This window comes from Rhagoletis pomonella, unplaced genomic scaffold, assembly GCF_013731165.1.
Source record: "Rhagoletis pomonella isolate Grant_MI unplaced genomic scaffold, Rhpom_1.0 Rhpom_scaffold_00014, whole genome shotgun sequence".
Classification (NCBI taxonomy): Eukaryota; Metazoa; Arthropoda; class Insecta; order Diptera; family Tephritidae; genus Rhagoletis; species Rhagoletis pomonella.
The window spans coordinates 14,395,930-14,402,467 of NW_023458568.1; the positions used below are offsets into that span (position 1 = coordinate 14,395,930).

The 6,538-nt window shown below is 37.2% G+C and overlaps 1 long non-coding RNA gene across 1 annotated transcript; it reads right to left on the bottom strand.

Moving 5' to 3' along the window:
* Positions 1–4,877: 4,877 nt before the first annotated feature.
* LOC118749092 lies at positions 4,878–5,703 on the bottom strand. Its single transcript, XR_004994157.1, has 4 exons — positions 5,562–5,703; positions 5,404–5,483; positions 5,266–5,341; positions 4,878–5,203 (listed from the first exon to the last, which is right to left on the bottom strand). It is a non-coding gene; the product is annotated as an uncharacterized LOC118749092 (long non-coding RNA).
* Between the last annotated feature and the right edge of the window lie 835 nt (positions 5,704–6,538).

Here is a 6,538-nt window from a genome sequence, read left to right on the forward strand (position 1 = left end):
TGTGTTGACTTTTGAAGCTGAAGCATCATGTTGGTACGTACTTCCTTCATCAGTTGTTAAGCGCAATTCTCTCGTCTAGGTTTGAGCCAATTGGAGCACTGCGTGCTCGAAAATCTCCTTGTACTGATTTACAATTTCCATTATATTGTTATAGTAGTCCTTTGTAAAGTAGTCGTGGTCCAGCTGGGGGTTTTCAAGCAGTCGAAGTTTGTTGTCAGTTGTTTCAAACTTCGACCACTCGCTGTCCAGTCTTCTTAATCGCTCTTCGTAATAGCTGATTGACTGCTTCCTGGATTGCGGGTCCTTTTTAAAGTTTCGGACAATTGATTCGATATTGCCGCCCCTTTCTCTTTGTTGTCTGGCCAAATCCTCGAAACGATCCATTTTTCTTCTTTTAGATTAGTTTTGTGGCTCCTTAAACTGCTGCACTGGCCTTGTTTAAGCTGAATATCCTTTCACAGGGGTCACCAGAATGTTCAGAATAATAGCGATTACGCCAAGTTCGAACACTGTTGTTTGCTTGATTGCTTTCAAGTGATCTTTATTGAATTAATGATTACGTTTTTATACAAACTAAATGCTTACGTAGCTAAATAATAAGGGCATAAAAACTTTAGATCGTAAGAAAAATTATTGTAAAGGCTTTACTCCCACGTTTTGGTTTACATAAGCATAATTAATGCAACTGCTTTATTCCCACGTTTTTGTTGACATAAGCATATTCCAAATTTTGCGTCTACTTTCATTTGCGTCCATTAATCAACAATGTCTTATATGTAACTTGACACATGCCAAATTATTTGGCTATAAGAATACACTAAAAGGCATAAAGTGCAAGCTACGCATAAAAGAATGCAAGCGAAAATTAATACCCTGTTGAATAAAGCCAATGCAATATTCTTTATGTCGACTTTTCTTATTTAATAACACCAGTCTTTGAAGCAGTGTTACGACTGAATTATATACACCACAAATGGGAGGAGGTAAGAGTCATGATCCAACTACACAAGATCTGACAAGATGAAGCAAAAGAAAAAAGTAATTTTCTGGCTGACATTTGTAATTTCGGCGCCATGTTATTTTCTGTGAAAAGTGAACAAAGAATATGAAGACGAAGCATAAAGAAAAAAATGCAAGCAATGTTGTAGCACATGTTTGTGCTAACCAATTTATTATTTTTGTATGTGTTTTTGCATCCAATCACCGCGCACTTCATTTTAATTACATGTGCACAAAAAATTTATTGAAAATCGCTAAAATCACTGAAATAACCCACCGACAAAATACACATAAAGAAAGAAGCAAAACAGAAATAGCAAACTTCAAAATTACGAACGTCACACACTTTTTTCTCAATTGCTATTACAAATGGCTGCTTCTCAACCGGTCAGATCTGTTATAATTGGTTCATGGGTAAGAGTAGTTTTCATTCCCAAGGCAGGGAAAACTACACATACGAGACCAAAAGACTTCAGACCAATTAGTCTGTCGTCTTTCCTGTTGAAATCTCTAGAGAGACTAATAGATGGGCACATTAGAGACAAGGTGGGCAGCAAACTTTCGGCAGCCCAACATGCCTACAACAAAGGAAGATCGCGGCCTTCCTGGACATCGAGGGTGCTTTCAACAATGTATCTCCTGCAGCGATTATCTCATGTCTGATAAATCTGGGAGTAAGCAATTCACTAACCTCATTTATTGAACGAATGTCAATCGGCCGAGAAATAAGCGCAGGTTTAGGTGAATCAGTAATAAAAAGGTTCCCCGTCAGGGGTTAGGCCAATACTCTATCATGGTATAGTTGTATGGTGGAACACCCTTGGGAAAGGGGTAAACTTCAAAAAAATGGACAAGGTTCAAAGGCTTGCGTCCACACTCATAACTGGTGCGATGAGAACAACACCATCCAAAGCATTGTATGCCCTACTGAATTTTCTTCCGGTGGACCTACATGCCAAACAAGTCGCAAGTGGTCAAATACCAATTATGGTCACGGTAGAATACTAACGGAGTTTCCGGGGCTTCCCGGATTGGTGGACTATGCACTTCCGGAACCTGCACCCGCTACAGCGTTCGAGACCCTCCTACCTTCAAGGGAAGAGCGGAAGCATGACGTTGTAAGTAGTGGATAGTCCATCCATGTATACACAGATGGCTCAAAGCTCGAGGGAAGGATTGGAGGAGGTGTATACTCCCATCACCTGGGAATCTCCCTCAGCTTTCGCCTCCCGGACCACTGTAGCGTTTTTCAGGCTGAACTGATGGCAATCGACAGGGCCACGAAACTGGTAAAGTGTGATATGATACCCCAAGTTGATATCTATATCTTCACTGACAGCCAGGTGACAATAAAGTCCCTCACGAAGCAGTCGACAACCTCCATGGTAGCCATGAAATGCCGCGCATCTCTTAACGAGATGGCTGAGTAATTTCGCCCAAAGGTAATATGGGTTCCGGGATACTGCGGCATAGAGGGGAATTGTAAGGCCGACGAACTGGCGCGACTTGGACCGAAACTTCCTTTTGGGGATATAAACGACGAAATAGGAATACCCTTGCAAACTTGTAAGCTACTTATCTCCGAGAGGCTCACTAAAGTAGCGAACGAAAGGTGGCAGGACGAAATCACCTGCAAAACTGCCAAACAATTATGGCCGGTGCTCAGCGCCAAACGCACTGGCCTACTACTGAGTCTAAATAAGTCCAATATTGGATTATTAGTATCCGTCATAACAGGACACTGCCTAATTGGCAAGCACGTCTATCGACTTGGGCTACGTTTACATGACTTCTGTAGAAGTTGTCAAGATGAAGAGGAGGAGGAAACGATTCTGCACCTGTCGTGCCAATGCCCTGCTCTATCTAGACGAGGACTCTCGACTCTCGGTAGGCAATTCTTCGACAACTTGGAGGACCTTAGATGCGTCGAAATCAGGGATCTTCTAAAATTCGTTCAAAGTTCAAAATGGTTTTAGGAGGGATTGGGAGTTGCTGACCCAACATGTAACTGTGAGTTTTCAAGTGTACACTGAAAATGGTGTGCACTCTTCATTTTGCGATTCAGGAAAAGAGAGAATGAGTTTTAGCTGTCAAAATTGTGTACACTTCCTCATTTTGCGATTCAGCATGTGTGAGAATGAGTTTTAACTGTCAAAATTGTGTACACTTCTCTTCCGAAAAACTCACTGAATTTTAGTCGGTGAGTTTTGGTTGTGAGTTTTGCACTCGGTGTACACTACATTTTCTCACAGTTACAGAATAGAGCCCCAGGTCTAATATTCTATTCAATTGGGAGTAGGATTTTCAACATCGATTTCATGATTCAATAATACAAGGTTGGATAAATATTGACATTTGTGTCAATCGACTGCCTTATAAGGTTGCATTTAAGAAGAAAGAAAAACCGGGTAACCATTTTATCCCCTTTTGTGAAAAGGTAGTGGGAAAAGTAGTGTGGTAGTGCTGAAATGGGGTTTTTTTTTTTTAATTTAATTAAATATATGAAGCGGATTCCACTGATCTACACAATAGACAATGAATTAATTTTTTTATGGTATAATAAACATGCCATATAGATATTAAAATGAAATAAATGAATATTCACATAAAATTCTGGACAAAGAAAAATCGTATCGACAAATATTCCCAAATATTCAAAATAAGCCATGGTTGCATTGAAATTCCAGTATATATTAAACAAAATGAATGGAATTTAAACAAATCCTTTATTCAAAGGGACTATATGAAGAAATATACAAATAGTAATGATGTAATTGATATAATGCATATAAATTAATCTATTAAAAATTATATGTTAAATATCTTGAATTGAATTACATTTGGTTTTTTACAAATTTAAATTGTTTAGTAATGTTTTCTACTATTTTCTCCAATCAGTCTTGCTAATCATTATATTGGGTACATTGAAAAGTTATGCAGCGTTTTTGCTGCATTTAAAATGCAACATTTAGCACTTTCGAACATATGTTTTCGAAGAGCGTTCATGCTACCGCATTTAGCAAATGTACATTTACGCTAGTTCGAAATCGTATGCTTTTGACAAACAGCCGTGTTCCAGTCGCTTATTCAGATCCGTATCTATTACGATAAATTCTCACAGAAAAGATAATGTGCAAAAACCCCTACTGAAAAGGAAAAAATAAATTCTAAACCGAAAATTCAATACAAAAACTTGAATTGTTTTAACCATAACCCAACATTTGTTTGTGTATATATTCATTTATCGGTGCTGTCAATTATAATTTCCATACTTAATTAGGAAACAAAATAAACAGAGTTGATCACAAATTAATCCAGATTCCTATCAGCATCATATCGATGTTGAATTTGCGTAACTTTTCTTTATCCAAATAATGTAAAATAATAAATGAAATCTCGATCGGCGATCACTGAAACGCAGCTAGCGACTGTATACTCGAAAAAGCAATGTTGCCACTTTTTCACATTAAACCATGTTCGAATCGTGGAAATTTTGGAAGATCACAGGGTTGCTTTTAGCATTTAGATTCTTAATGCATAAATGGAGTTGCATTTAGCTGCATTTAGGTGACGAATTTTGTATGGATAAATGTACATTTAGAGTAGCATTTAGAGCTAAATGCGCTAAATGTGCTTTTACGCGTAAGCAAAAACAGCCCATTAGATCTTGAGTATCCTAATTTAATTACATTTGGTTTTTTAGTTAAAATTTAATTTTAACGTTTTGTACTTTTTTGGGTGTTCTATAGATGAACGGTTAGTACACTAGACTTTTTCCACTTATTAAAACTTACATACAAAACACCAGTATATCGCACACCGTCTTCAAAAGAGTCACAACTCAAAATTAGTAACTTTTGAAATTATGCACAGAGCTTCTATTTAACTTTCAGCAAAAGCTGCAGAAATTTTTTTTTTATAATTTGTTAAAAAAAAACCTAAGGTAAAGTCGCCCTTGTCCATGTGATTACCATGTGCTAAAAAATAGTTTTTCGCATTTTCTTACAAACATATTATTTGAGTTGTGACTCTTTTGAACACGGTGTGCGATATTGTAAAGGCCTTGCGCAAAAAGTGGGCTGCGCTACGATTATGTTGAGCTTGCGGTAAGGAAAAAGTTGTACCTGCGATCGGATTAGAATCCTGGAAGTACATAAAAATCGCTGCACCAGCGAATGTAGACGGGCATACAAATGATCCGGACCTGCACAGGAAAATATCTTTATTAATATTTGTACTTTCAATTTTGTGGGGTGGTATACATACTTGTAAATATGGAAAGGCTGTAATAGGGAGAATCCCTGCACCAGCGAATGTAGGCGGACACACAGATGATCCGGACCTGCACAAGAAAATATCTTTATTAATATTTGCACTTTCACTTTTATGGGGTGGTATACTTACTTGTAAATATGAAAAACTTTACGTCTTGTAAAACTCTAGTTCTTCTCTAGTTAATACGAATTGTGAATAACTCGGAGACTCTGCAAAGAAATACATATGTAAATTATTGTTTTAATTCAAAATATTTCCATTATTTTGGATTTTTTTGGTATACTTACTTGAATTTGCGCAATAAGAAAATGAATTTCCACAAAACAATCGTTGAAAATATCGGCAGTGTTGCCTGTTGAACTTTTTATACGAACACAATATTTGCCAGGTTATGCAACCTTGTATTATTGAATCATGACCGATTTTTCCGATATCGATATTGTTCAGCCCGATATATCGCCATATCGAATTTACATTCAATGAATTAAATCGATTCATGATATCGATACTTTCTTAAATATCGAACATTCCTACTTGAACACCTAGGGACACGATATCGAACAGAAAGTATCGATATTGTACTCATTTAAAGTATCGCTTCAAAAATATCGGGTACTCATTAATATCGTAATTAAAAGACTCGATATTCCAAATATAGATACCAAAATCAAAAAAATTTATCTAAATATAGGTCTCGTATATAGGCCGCTGTGGTGTAATGGTTAGCAGTGCGCAAAACTTGAAAATGAAAAACAGCTTCCCATTAAAACAAAATCGCCGTTCAGAGTCGACATAAAACTGTAGGGACCCCTTTTGTGCCACAACATTAAGGCGCGCGCGACAAATCGGAGGAGAATCTCGCTCAAACACTAACATATTGTGTAACAACACCTAGAGATTGATGTGTTGACTTAAAACACCGAGGTCGTGGGGTCAAATTCCACCACATGCAATCCTAACTATATTACAAATTTCTGCTCTTTAAAGCCCAATTTATATCGGGAAGAATTGTTAATACCATTATCCTTGTAATGTGAGTTTATGACATTCGATACGATACTAGGGTTCTGGTACTCGATTCCACAAAATATCGTTTTAAAACTATCGAGTAGAAAATATCGGCATCGAATGCAAAAAGTATCGATATGGTATCGTATCGTATTGAAATTCGTGTCCCTATGAACCACAGTATAGACAGTAACCAACCTTTTTGGGTTGTTGTTGTAGTAGTCGTTGTTGTTGTAGTTATATTCTTTCCTGAGGA